The sequence below is a fragment of the Oncorhynchus gorbuscha genome, linkage group LG19, assembly GCF_021184085.1.
Source record: "Oncorhynchus gorbuscha isolate QuinsamMale2020 ecotype Even-year linkage group LG19, OgorEven_v1.0, whole genome shotgun sequence".
NCBI classification, from domain to species: domain Eukaryota; kingdom Metazoa; phylum Chordata; class Actinopteri; order Salmoniformes; family Salmonidae; genus Oncorhynchus; species Oncorhynchus gorbuscha.
The window spans coordinates 61,949,653-61,964,334 of NC_060191.1; positions in this window are offsets into that span (position 1 = coordinate 61,949,653).

The window sequence follows — 14,682 nt, forward strand, 5'->3', positions numbered from 1 at the left end:
CTAATTTAGCTGAATTACGTAGGGAACTGGGCAGTTTTTTCCAGGTTAAAGCAAAGGGAGCACTTGTAAGAGCTAGGTTCTCCATGCTCAAGGAGATGGACGCTCCCAGCTCCTTCTTCTTTGTTTTGGAAAGACAGAGTGGTGAAGCCAAGAGTATGCATTGTCTACGGCTGTCTGATGGGCAGGTGACCTCTGTGGTGGGGGAGATGTGGGAGTGGTCTGTGGAGTATTATACTGAGTTGTATAGGGCAGAACTGTGTTATCCTATGTGTGCTCAGGTCTTGTTTGCAGAACTCCCTAAGCTCTCTCTGGCACAGAGGGATGGAATTGACATTCCTCTGTTGACTCATGAACTGGCAGAGGCCATAATCCAGATATCCCCCAGTGGAGTTTTGTAAGAAATTCTGGGGAATAATTGGACTGGACTTCTTTTGTGTGTTACGTGAATGCTTCGGGGTAGGAGAGTTGCCGATGAGCTGCCATCGGCTGACTCTGACTCTCCTGCCCATAAAAGCGGACTTGTGTGAACTTAAGAACTGGAGGCCTATGGCATTGCTCTGTGCGGACTATAGGATATTTGACAAGGTCCTCTCTAACAGACTGAAGTCCCATCTGGACTCTATAGTACACAAGGACCAAACATATTGTGTACTGGGACGATCAATCATGAACAATTTGTTCTTAATCAGGGACATGTTGGACTTGTCGAGAGGTTCTAATGTGAACTTTGATAAAGGCCTTTGATAGAGTGGACAATGAGTATCTGTTTGATATGATGTCTGTTTTGGGGTTTGGGAAATATGTTTTGACCTGTGTGAAGATGTTGTATGCAGGGGCATGATGTATGGTCAAGGTGGGAAGGGGGCTCAGTAGGCCAGTCTGGGTGAGACGGGGCATTAGACAAGGATGCGCTCTATCGGGGCAGTTATATACACTAGCCATTGAAACCTTTTTTGGCCTGCTACGCAGGAGACTGCAGGGAGTGTGCTGGACAGGCATGGGTGTGTTGACAGGCATAGCATTGTCGGCGTGTGCAGATGACATTTCTGTGATGGTCAGGATATGAAGGCACTAGAGACTGATATGAAGGTGTATGAGGGAGCTTCGTCAGCTAAGCTAAACTGGGGCAAGAACAAAGCTCTGTTAAGTGGGGCATGGGGGGATAGGGCCCCTCCTCTGTTTCCAGGGGGTTTGCAGTGGGGTTGTGAAGGGCTTAAAATGTTGGGGGTGTACCTGGACTCAGAGAGGAGGGTCAGAAAGAACTGGGAGGGGCTGTAACAGTCAATGGTGTCAAGACCTGCCAGGTTGAGGTGGTTCCTGTCCCAAGTGTCATATAGAGGGAGGGTGCTGATAATCAACAATCTGTGGCATAAACTGGCTGTCCTCAACCCCGCCGCCGGTCTGCTCACAAGCTGGTGAATTTTGCAACACAAGCTGGTGGATTTTTTTCTGGTCGGGCCATCACTAACTGAGGACGGCAGTGTTGTACATGACCGTCCACAAAGGAGGACAGGGCCTGGTGGAACTGGAGAGCAGGGTGTCTGCTTTCTGACTAAAGGCGGTGCAGAGACTGCTGTACCATACTGATGTTGGCTGGAGGGAACCAGCGTGCACGCTGCTGAGGAGAGCTGGCTGATTCAGTTTGGACCGGCAATTGTTCCTCATGAAGCTGGAGAGGCTGGGTACAGCAGGTTTTACTCTGCAGTGCTAAGGACCTGGCAGCTGCTAAGGCCCACACGAGAAGGGGGTGTGGAGCCTGGGCTGTGGGAGGAGCCTGTCTTCCACAATCCAGCCATCCTTTTGAGATCGGTTCAGTCTGCCACCCTGCAGAGGCAACTGATGGCAATGGGTTTACTAAGGCTTGGTGACCTGAGACTGCTGGGAGACGAGGGGTGGAAAACCCTGGAAATCCTGGCACAACAAACAGAAATAACGTCTTTTAGGCTGCTGGAGAGAATCCTGGAGGAGGTCCAGGAGGCCCTGTCTGAGCCGGTAAGGGGGGTGTTTGTGTGGCCAAAGGGGGAGGATACACCAATGTTTCCATCAGTGCAGGTGTCGGCAGAGACTGGGGACTGGCAAGGATGACTTGTTAGATTTGAACACTCCAAGCCTGGGGGAGTTTGAAGGGGCGGGAGGTAAAGCCCTCTACAACCTCTGCATTAAAGTGAGGAACATTAGGAGCCTAACAGGAGTGAAGGCACATCAGTGGCAGGGTGTATGTGGGGCGGACAGTGTGGTGGGTTTTAGGTGGAGGGGGCTCTACAAACCCCCAGTACCAAATAGGTCAGGGGACCTCCAGTGGAGGGTTCTACATGGAACCCTGGCCACTAACAGCTGGTTGGTACGGTTTGAACCGGCAAACGGGCAGTGGTGTCCTTTCTGTGTTATGAGAGAAATTGTGATTCATGTGTTTTCTGTGTGCGTCAGGTTAATGCCTTTAATGTCTCTGTTGGAATGTCTGTGTGAGAGGTTGGGAGTGGTTTTTACTGTTGGAATGTCTGTGTGAGAGGTTGGGAGTGGTTTTTACTGTTGGAATGTCTGTGTGAGAGGTTGGGAGTGGTTTTTACTGTTGGAATGTCTGTGTGAGAGGTTGGGGTGGTTTTTACTGTTGGGATGTTTATAATTGGGAGTGGTTTTTACAGGTAATTCTGTGTGAGAGTTTGAGGGTGCCAAATGTGTTTTGTTGAACTTTCTGTTTGCTCAGGCAAAGTTGGCTATTTGGAATGTCTAACAAGGTTGGGAGGAACAGGGTCAAGGTTGGGAGTGGTTTTTACTGGGGGATAACAGACCATTTACTGTTATTTAATGGGATGGTTGGGAGTGGTTTTTAGTTGGAATGTTTATAATGTTCTATTAAAAGATAAAAATGTGTGTGGTTTGCTCAGATGTTTCAGGAGATATGGTGTGTTGGGATGGTGTCTGATAAAAAGTATAGATGTTTCAGGAGATATGGTGTGTTGGGGTGTCTGTATAGCTGGGGAAAATGTTTAGGATATACGGTTGTAGAAGTGGTGAGGTTTTTGGTTATTGTGGTGTTGTTTTGTATCGTGGGTATCACACTGCTATACGAAGACCAAACAAATACTGTACAAAAACACAGGGTTGAAGCCCAAACAAAAATGCGAGGAGTACCTTGAATAAGTAACACACGCGTACAATGATTAACACACGGGACGAGACCCGTAATCATCTGCGCAATGATTAACACACGGGACGAGACCCGTAATCATCTGCGCAATGATTAACACACGGGACGAGACCCGTAATCATCTGCGCAATGATTAACACACGGGACGAGACCCGTAATCATCTGCACAATGATTAACACACGATTAATCATCTGCACAATGATTAACACACGGGACGAGACCCGTAATCATCTGCACAATGATTAACACACGGGACGAGACCCGTAATCATCTGCGCAATGATTAACACACGGGACGAGACCCGTAATCATCTGCGCAATCCACAATGGCAAGAAAGCCAGAACACACAGCACAGGTACTCACACACACCAACGGACATAGTAACAATAATCGACCAGACCATGGAAACCAAAGGGTACATATATACAAATACTAATCAGTGGAAATAGGGGTCAGGTGTGCGTGATGAAAGTTCCCGGAGGCATCCGTGACAGTGGGGTAGAGGGCATGGTGAGTATGGTACATGTATGCAGTACAGGATATATTTTGGTGTTTTATTTTAAGGGGGTGAGGTTTTAATTAAATGAGATTGTTTCACTAAAGAAAGACCAAAAGTCTCAATCTCTCAATCACCTCTGAATGCTCGGCTATGAAAAGCCAACTGACATTTATTCCCGAGGTGCTGACCTGTTGCACTCTCTACAAACACTGTGATTATTACGATATGGCCTTAATGGCCATGTATTCTTAGAAGCTCCACCGGGCACAGCCAGAAGAGAACTTAGGTTCTAGCCTTTCATGGGAGTTTTTCCTCAACCCCGTGCTTCTACATCTGCATTTCTTGCTGTTTAGGGTATACGCACTTTGTGACATCTGCTTTACAAATATAGGGCTTTATAAATATAGGTGTCACGTTCTGACCTTTATTTCCTTTGTTTTGTCTTTATTTAGTATGGTCAGGGCGTGAGTTGGGGTGGGCAGTCTATGTGTGTTTTTCTATGTTGGGGTTTTGAGTTCAGCCTAGTATGGTTCTCAATCAGAGGCAGGTGTCGTTAGTTGTCTCTGATTGAGAATCGTACTTAGCCTGGGTTTCACTTTTGAGTTGTGGGTGTTTGTTTCCGTGTGAGTGTTTGTTGCCACACGGTACTGTTTCGGTTTTGTTCTTTTCACGTTTATTGTTTTGTAGTGTTCAGTTTATGTCTTTAAATAAACGTTATGGACACTTACCATGCTGCGCATTGGTCCTCCGATCCTTCTCGCTACTCCTCCTCAGAAGAGGAGGAATGCCGTTACAACAGGGCTTTATAAATACATTTGTTCCTAGGGAGGAGGGGTTAGGGTTTCTTCTGGAAAGGGCCTAAATACACTGGCCCAGCGTACTAGCAGCAGCGTGTGGGAAAGTGTGTGTGTGGTGTCAGTATGCATGTGTGCACATGTTATGTGTGTGCTGGAGTTTCAGTGTTAGTATGTGTGAGTGTGTGGGTCGAGTCCAGTGTGTGTGCATAGAGTCAGTTCAAGAGATGTAGTGTAAAAATGTGTTAATGCAGATATTCCAGGTAGCCGTTTGATTAGCTGTTTAGCAGTCTTGTTTAGCAGTCTTGTTTAGCAGTCTCATGGCTCCCGCCACTCTTTTGCCACCTCTTGGTCTTTCAAGTCCTGGGGATTAGAGCCTGCTCTGGAGTAAACAGAAAGTACAGAGCTGCCCACTAGTTGAAGTAGATGTCCAGAAACTGTTTTCAGTCATAGGAAATGATAGCGGAGACATTATGTACAAAAAAAAGTTAAGATCAGTGTAAAAAAACAACACCCGAAATCGTTCCGAATCCTGTAAGACGGCTGTTATCCACTGCACACGGTAACATGCCCATCTAAGTTACACAACTATCCAGAAAGCCCTTCAATTGCCGAAATGAGTTAATCAAATCAATGATGAGAATAGTCAGATTAACCAATACCTGACATGGTGGTGTAGCAGGAAGCTCAGAGTACCATGTACCAAGAGGTTGTGAGTTCAAATCCCAGGTGAGAATATGTTGAATAATTATTACTGTATCAATGAACATGCACAATGTAATCATCTATGTCAAATATTTAAATTGAAATGACTGTGTAAGTATCCCTAACCTTGCCAACAGAAAAAGAGCTAGGAATGGATCAATGGTTCACCAATCAAGGCCTTGATTGGCTCGGCAAGAGTAACAAGCTTTTTTTTTGGAGAACGTTTCTTTGGGACCTTCAGGCGACATCCTGACAACTGATACACATAAATGTTCTTGCAACGTCCCATGAAACATGTCTAGAACATGAATGTCTTATATAATGAGAACATGGTGACCGCGTTCTGTGTATGTTTGCTGGGACGTTGCATCAGCCTCCTGTATTTATGCTGCAGTAGTTTGTGTTCGAGGCGCTAGGGTCAGTCTGTTATATCTGGAGTACTTCTCCTGTCTCATCCGGTGTCCTGTGTGAATTTAAGTATGCTCTCTCTAATTGTCTCTCTTCCTTTCTTTCTCTCTCTCGGAGGACCTGAGCCCTAGGATGCCTCAGGACTACCTGGCCTGATGACTCCTTGCTGTCCCCAGTCCACCTGGCCGTGTTGCTGCTCCAGTTACAACTGTTCTGCCTGCAGCTATGGAACCCTGATCTGTTCACCGGATGTGCTACTTGTCCCAGACATGCTGTTTCAACTCTCTAGAGACAGCAGAAGAGGTAGACATACCCTGAATGATCGACTATGACAAGCCATCTGACTTTACTCCTGAGGTGCTGACCTGTTGCACCATTAACAACCACTGTGATTATTACTATTTGACCCTGCTGGTCATCTATAAACTTTTGAACATCTTGGCCATGTACTGTTATAATCTCCACCCTGCACAGCCAGAAGAGGACTGGCCAACCCTCGTAGCCTGGTTCCTCTCTAGGTTTCTTCCTGGGTAAATTCTCCTAACCCACAGAAAACTGGGAACGTTTGTTAGCTGGGTTGTTCCATTGCAAAATCTACCTTCACATTACTATCTACAGCACTCACACTTTCATAAGGTCTTTCTTGGCGTCTTTCAAAACTGCAAACTGAGATGTGTAATGTATGTTTTGGCTTGTTTCAGATCAAGTCTTTAGATAGAATGTCATGTGGATGTGTCGTTATACCTGCTGTTGGCTCTGACTGACACTCTAACCCTCATTCAGTCTCATTAGTCTGAAGACAGAGGTAAGGTAGAGAGACAGAGAGAGAGAGAGAGAGAGGGGCAGACTCGGGTCATTCACCTGCTGCTGGGCAAAATGTTGCCGCCCCTCCATCTCCCCCTTCTTCTTCTTCTTTTCAGTAACACTCTCTCTGTGTTTCTTTCTCTACCCCCCTTTTCTCTGTCACTCCCTCTTCCCCTCTCTCTTTTTCCCTCTGATCTGGTTGGGCTGTGTTCAACTATGCCAGTACAACTCCTTTCCTCCACTGTCCCACTACAACGAAAGTGTTTCCTAGTGGAGAACAAGCTGCATTGTGTAGTGGTTACCACTAGAGAGCAGTTTACCCTTTTTTAAATCCAGATATTCTCAGTGGTTTGTAGAGTGGTTTGGTAGTGGTTTTGGCGTTATGGTGTGACAGAGCTGCTGCATAAAAGCCTGACTGTCTTTCTGTAAAAACGCTCACTGCTAAGACAGTATGCTGTGAATCCTTAGGTAACACGCTTTGTGTTCACACAGACATAACTCACTCCCGCTCTCTTTCTCTCCCTCTTGCTTTCTATTTTTGCTGTTTCAGTCTTTCTCCTGGTTGGTGTTAGCTGACAGTGTGAATTAAATGCCTCATTCCTACTCCAAAGAACATACTGCTACTGAATGACCATAAAACACCTTATAGCTGTAGCTAACAACAAACGTGCCCACAACGAAACACAGTGAAAGACAAGATTGTGTAGTTCAGGAAAGAACTAATATACAGTCAATGTAAAAGAGTCAGTATGCAACATCACAGTGCTAAAGTGAACAATACAAACCTCCACATACTCATGCCGCAGCCGTTTGACCCTCTCAAAAGGCACTGTTTCATTTGAACCTGATGTCTTTTCAGGATTTTTGCCAGTGTTGACTGAGACCTGATGGACATTATTGAAAATGGCATGGTCACCGATAATGTTGTCTTGGAGTTCTCTGAGCCTGATAGCATTATTGGCCAAAACCATGTTTATTATCTCTATCTCTTGTTTTTGCGTGAATATGGGCCCCCTTCCTCCTTGTCGTTCCCGACCCTCAATCCCATGTAGAGAATAATACATGTAACTTACTGTACAATGTCACAGGAAGGTGTGTCACAAGTGCTGATATGGTGCAGACAATAAGCAGCTGATTACTGTAACTGTAGACAGATCTTCTACCTGTTTTCCTGTCAAAAAGTCCTTATGACAGATGCCGCTGTATATCTGCTAAGATTTGTCTGAACTCTCAGTCCAGCCTCCCTCAGCGTCAATCCGTGGTTCACAACATGGTCCACTAGTGTTGCACGAATGTCATTTGATAAGTTTGGTCCTCTTCTTCTTTGTGCATTTTCTCCTCCTGCTTAAGGTCTTCCTCGACCTCTGGCTCGGCCTCTGCCTCTTCCTCTACCTCCTTCTCCTCCTCTTCTGTGTAGTCCTCCTCTCACCCTCACACTTCTTCTAACTCCTTCCATTTTGGTTGAAGGCAGGTGAACCTACCTGCTGCATTCTTATAGTGCTTAAACCCAATTGGTGCGTCTACAATTTAGCAATCATGTGTTTGTGCACCTGACGGCTGTGTTTAACAGCTTGGCTCATAGGTGTGGTAATTTGACAGTCAGTGATTTGGAATTGCAAGGAAGTGACATCATGATATACTTCTGTGTCTGATGTATACAAGTGTGTTTAGAGTTTTGCAAATCACTGTGTGTAATGTTTTGCAAATAGTCTGAAGCTGACAATGTCCTTACAGTTGTGTAAATCTAGCCTTGTGTTTTGCTCCTTGAGTGTAAGGTTTTGCTAATTGTGGGAAAAGTTAGATTTTAGTGTGTAAGCAATCGTAAAAAACTGTAAGGCATGAAAGTCAGTCAGTTTGAACTTTGAAAGTTTCTTCAAGTGCAGTCTCAAAAACCATCATGCGCTATGATGAAACTGACTCTCATGAGGACCGCCACAGGAATGGAAGACTCAGAGTTATCTCTGCTGCAGAGGATAAGTTCATTAGAGTTACCAGCCTCAGAAATTGCAGCCCAAATAAATGCTTTACAGAGTTCAAGTAACAAACACATCTCAACATCAACTGTTGAGAGGAGACTGCGTGAATCAGTCCTTCATGGTCAAATTGCTGCAAAGAAACCACTACTAAAGGACACCAATAATAAGAAGAGACTTGCTTGTGCCAAGAAACATGAGCAATGGACATTAGATCGGTGGAAATTTGTCCTTAGGTCTACAGTCCAAATTGGAGATGTTTGGTTCCGACCACCGTGTCTTTGTGAGACGTGGTGTGGGTGAACGGATGATCTCTGCATGTGTATTTTCCACTGTGAAGCATGGAGGAGGAGGAGGTGTGATGGTGTGGGGGTGCTTTGCTGGTGACACAGTCTGTGATGTATTTAGTATTTAAGGCACATTTAACCAGCATTGCAACCACAGCATTCTGCAGTGATTACGCCAAACCATCTGGTTTGGACAACAGGACAATGACCCAACACACCTCCAGGCTGTGTAAGGGCTATTTGACCAAGAAGGAGAGTGAAGCTGCTTGAGAGAATGCCAAGAGTGTGCAAAGCTGTCATCAAGGCAAAGGGTGGCTATTTGAAGAATCTCAAATATAAAATATATTTGAATTTAATATTTAAATTTGTTTAACACTTTTTTGGTTACTACATGATTCCATGTGTTATTTCATAGTTTTGATGTCTTCACTATAATTCTACAATGTAGAAAATAGTTTTTTTTTTAATTCAATGAGTAGGTGTTCTAAAACCTTTTACGGTAGTTTAGAGAAACAGGCACAGCAATAAAGCAATCTACCTTACTATTTGAACAAATCAATGATTTCACAAGTTTCTATGAAATGTCAATGTTTAATATACAGTAGTGGCAATCAGATCAAAAACTTTTGGAAAAGGATCGTCATAGGATATTTAACTAAATCCTAACTCAATTGACTTGAATGAACTGTCTGTTGTGTAAAAATTTCTCTCTCCCTCTATCTCCTCCTTCTGTTCTTGATTTCAGTCTTAGAGATGGGTACAATACTCTCTAAAGAAGGCAACAGGCATGTACTCTCTTGTGTCAGACAGGTCTCACACACGAAAATCGAATATAATCAAAATGTAAATCAAAAGGGAGGGAGACAAGAGGGCAAAAAATATTTATTTTAAAGGTGTAGAGGGAGCAGCTAGAAAGGGAGGAAACTGTGCCAGACAGAGAGCAGGAGGAAGCTGTCAGCCTGTCTATAACAGCCCTGCACAGGCCCCAGGGATACCCCTTGTTAATCATCCTCTGCTCTTGTCTGACAAGGTTGTCAGAACAGTGATGCAATCAGAGAGGCTCAAAGTAGGCTACTTATTTCCAGTAATAATGGGGATATGGGGCACCTGGTAAGAACTAAGCCCTGTCTGCACCAGCTAAAGACAAGAAGACACTGCAGGCACATCCATGGACAAATCCACACTGTCCAGGCCCATCCTAACTGGAATAGGAACAGGAACGTCATCAGGACTGGAAATAGAAACAGAGTTCAATACCAGGATACAAAGAAAGGAAAATCATTAAGGAACACTGGAGTGGATGGAGAGGAAGGGTGGATGGATGGAGAGGAAGGGTGGATGGATAGGGAGGGTTTAGACACTAATTCTCTGCCATAAGTGACTATACTGTTCTTTTCTCTCTTTCCTGTCTTGTATATTACGCCATCTTGGAACACAAATCAGTTACTATATAACTAACTATTCATGATATTATACATTGTTTATATATACATATTTATATATGTATAGAGAGTAGATATACACTGCTCAAAAAATTAAAGGGAACACTAAAATAACACATCCTAGATCTGAATGAATGAAATATTCTTATTAAATACTTTTTTTACATAGTTGAATCTGCTGACAACAAAATCACACAAAAATGATCAATGGAAATCAAATTTATCAACCCATGGAGGTCTGGATTTGAAGTCACACTCAAAATTAAAGTGGAAAACCACACTACAGGCTGATCCAACTTTGATGTAATGTCCTTAAAACAAGTCAAAATAAGGCTCAGTAGTGGGTGTGGCCTCCACGTGCCTGTATGACCTCCCTACAACGCCTGTGCATGCTCCTGATGAGGTGGCGGATGGTCTCCTGAGGGATCTCCTCCCAGACCAGGACTAAAGCATCTGCCAACTCCTGGACAGTCTGTGGTGCAACGTGGCGTTGGTGGATGGAGCGAGACACGATGTTCCAGATGTGCTCAATTGGATTAAAAAAAATAAAGGGAACACTTAAACAACACAATGTAACTCCAAGTCAATCACACTTCTGTGAAATCAAACTGTCCACTTAGGAAGCAACACTTATTGACAATTCTAATTGCATGCAAACAAAATGTGCGCACACACACTGCAGAATCCAACGTTTGTCCATAAATATCACATTGAGGGTTAAGTTTAGACGTCTGTCGCAAATGGTTAAGTTAAGGGTTAAGGTTTGGGATAGGGTTAAAATATAATAACAAATAATAATACATAATACAAAATACAAAATGCCTTTTGCACTGGGATTGAAAACACGACCCTCAGAGCCAGATCTTGCGGCCTACGCCTGTCTGCCAATCTCATCAACAACCGTGCCCTTGGATTGTACAGGAAACCATTGCTGAGTTGCTATAGACCTTGAGATGAACACATATCCTGAATAGGTCTGTAGCTATTGTGAAACTGAAAGCATGCTCTATATGTATAGCTGTGTTGTCTAGGTGATGAGAGAGAACCTTGTGCTGAAAAGTTTCCTTTCACATCCTGTACTCACATTTGAAATAGTCTTACCTCTGTGATCAACCCTGTCACACCTGTTCACCTAACATGTGGAGACATTACACGTGTGATCATGAGAGAGAGCGAGATAGAAAGGATGTGTGTGGGCGGGGGGGCGGGGTTGTAATGTCCAGATGGTCTACCTTCATCCTCCTCCTTTGAGAGAGACTGCATTGAAAGGGTTTTGATCATAGAACTAGAACCAGGTTTTGATGGATGTCCATCTACTAAGAAGTGACCGGGGCAGTGAAAGAGAGAGAAAAAGATACCATTCATCTTATAGAGCATCGGGAAAGGGGATATCTAGTCAGTTGTATGCATTCAACTGAAATGTGTCTCCCACATCTGAATCAGAGAGGTGTGGGGGGGCTGCCTTAATCGATGTCTTTGTCATCAGAGCCCAGTTGTTGGGAGTTAACTGCCTTGCTCAGGGGCAGAAAGACAGATTTTTACCTTGTCGGCTCGGGGATTCGGTCCAGCAACTTTCGGTTACTGGCCCAACGCTCCAACCCGCCAGGATCCATGAAGAAGTAGACTTCTACATACTGACGTCAGCAGTCTGCAGCCTCACAATTCAAAGCAGCCCGGTGATCTATAAGATGGGAAGGCTAAAGGTCATGATGCCAATATTTTTACTCAGACAGTTATCGTCCCACTGGCACAGGAATGCTGCACATGTGGAGGCTGTGTGGGGGGGGAGGGGAGGAGTGTGGAATGAGGGACCCTTGTGTGGGTCTCGGTGTCTGGGGGTAGGAGGGTGTGGAGTGTGTGTGTGTGTCACACCTGGGTCAAATACAAGTCCAATAGTAAAAAATACTTCAGCTGAGCTTCATTTTCATTTGCTCAGAACCACTACTCCCCAGAAGACTCTCTCTAAATCAAGTATAACTCAAATACTTTCAAATACTCATGTATATGAGGTAATGCTATATCACCTTCTGAGGCTGCTTACGCCTGTTGAATAGTTTTCATGTATTCTTTCAGGCCATTTGTGTGTGTGTGTATATGTGTTTGTGGACACAGGCAGGGCATTGTATTAGCCCTGGCTCAAATGAAACCCTGCTGATGAGGAGTTGGGCGCCAGACACCAGTGACTCATCCCTGGACCAGCACTAGACACTGAAATAAATAAACACTGTCTCCCTGTCAGTGTGTGCGTGCGTGTTGTGTCTGTGTGTGTGTGTGTGTGTGTGTGTGTGTGTGTGTATGTGTGTGTGTGCGCCTGCGTGCATGTTGTAGGTGTGTGTGTGTGTGTGTGTGTATGTTTGTATGTGACAGTATGTGACAGACAGCTTGTCTGTGTTCACAGCTGGTTGGGCTTCCTCCTGCTTCAGTGAATATGACTCCAGTGCTGAAGAAGTAATCTGTTGCCAAAACACAGTGGTGTCAGTATTGGTTTTGTGTATATTTACAAATGTGTCTGCATGTGACTGTTTAATTTTCCTATTTATTTGTTATTCGCTAAACCAATTAATAGTAATTTGTGAAATCATATTACTGAATTGAGGACTACTCAAAACATTTGACAGGGACAACATTGGTAATACACTTCAATTTATTCTGCTTCCCTTCTATTTGCTCCTCATTGAATCTGTTTCTCTCCCTCTCTCTTTCACCTTTCCTCTACGTCAATCTCCCTCTCTCTTTCACCTTTCCTCTACGTCAATCTCCCTCTCTCTTTCACCTTTCCTCTACGTCAATCTCCCTCTCTCTTTCACCTTTCCTCTACGTCAATCTCCCTCTCTCTTTCACCTTTCCTCTACGTCAATCTCCCTCTCTCTTTCACCTTTCCTCTACGTCCATCTCCCTCTCTCTTTCACCTTTCCTCTACGTCAATCTCCCTCTCTCTTTCACCTTTCCTCTACGTCCTCCCTCTCTCTCTCATCTCCCAATCTCCCTCTTTCACCTTTCCTCTACGTCAATCTCCCTCTCTCTTTCACCTTTCCTCTTCCTCTCTCTTTCATTTCCTCTACGTCAATCTCCCTCTCTCTCACCTTCAATCTTCTTTCCTTTCCTCTACGTCAATCTCCCTCTCTCTCTCACCTTTCCTCTACGTCAATCTCCCTCTCTCTCTCACCTTTCCTCTACGTCAATCTCCCTCTCTCTTTCACCTTCCTCTACGCCAATCTTCCTCTCTCTTTCACCTTTCCTCTACGTCAATCTCCCTCTCTCTTTCACCTTCCTCTACGTCAATCTCCCTCTCTTTCACCTTTGCTCTACGTCAATCTCCCTCTCTCTTTCACCTTTCCTCTACGTCCATCTCCCTCTCTCTTTCACCTTTCCTCTACGTCAATCTCCCTCTCTCTTTCACCTTTCTTCTACGTCAATCTCCCTCTCTCTCTCCTTTTGTCTTCATCTGTCTCTCTCTCTCATTCTCTCTCTGTCTCGTGGCACAGTGAAAGTAGATCTGTGCTGCTGATGCTGATGAATTCTGGGTAATTTGACCCTGTGACTTTCCCTGCTTTAACACTGTCAGATGCCTGTTGGTTCTGTTCTGACAAACATCCTGTTCCTTTCTTGTCCTTTCTTCTACAGACTTAGTATTGAGGCCTGTTGGTTTTTCTGACAAACATCCTGTTCCTTTCTTGTCCTTTCTTCTACAGACTTAGTATTGAGGCCTGTTGGTTTTTCTGACAAACATCCTGTTCCTTTCTTGTCCTTTCTTCTACAGACTTAGTATTGAGGCCTGTTGGTTTTTCTGACAAACATCCTGTTCCTTTCTTCTCCTTTCTTCTACAGACTTAGTATTGAGGCCTGTTGGTTTTTCTGCCAAACATCCTGTTCCTGTTATGTACACAGGGCATACTTATTGTATACTCAGTAGCGGTGTGTGCAATATTACAACCTATTATTTGTGATCATTTCGTTGTTTTCTCTATAACCTGGCAGTTCATATGCCTTGCGACTGTGATATATTGGCCTAAAAGCAGAGACACTAAGATGACACAGTGGCAAAATAAATTCAACCACACGTTTGTTTTATCACAAGCATAGACTGAGATGAACTCGGCATTCTGGACCGCAGATCAGCAGTTCCAGACACTGCCAGAGACCTGTAATTTCACATGAGTTGTGAGCGCAGGGTACACTAAAATAGAAGGGTTGCAGCCAATGAGTGTGGAGTGTCTGTAAAACATACACATAGTTGCCAAAGCTACAAAAAGAGCAAAAATGAGATAATCTGAAAATAACTAGGTAAGATACTTAGATGAGAGAGTGGCGTGGAGCCTTCCTCATATAACTCCGTAGAACAACTCAGCAGGACCCTATTTATTTCGGCTTGGTCTTGGTTTTTGCAACAAAACCGCTACTGACACCACCGCTGCTTACAGCTGCCACTGAGTAACCAGGGGGACTGAAGGACTAACACGAATTGTCTAGTAGAGATGGAGAGCACAGCTCTCTGTACTTATTGCTGATTGCCTAGGATAGGTGAAACCACTGCCCCTCCAATTCAGTCACTGATTACCAAAATAAGTCACAAATTGCCCTGCTCCTTAATCCTGGTTGATCAACAACGATCTTCAAATGA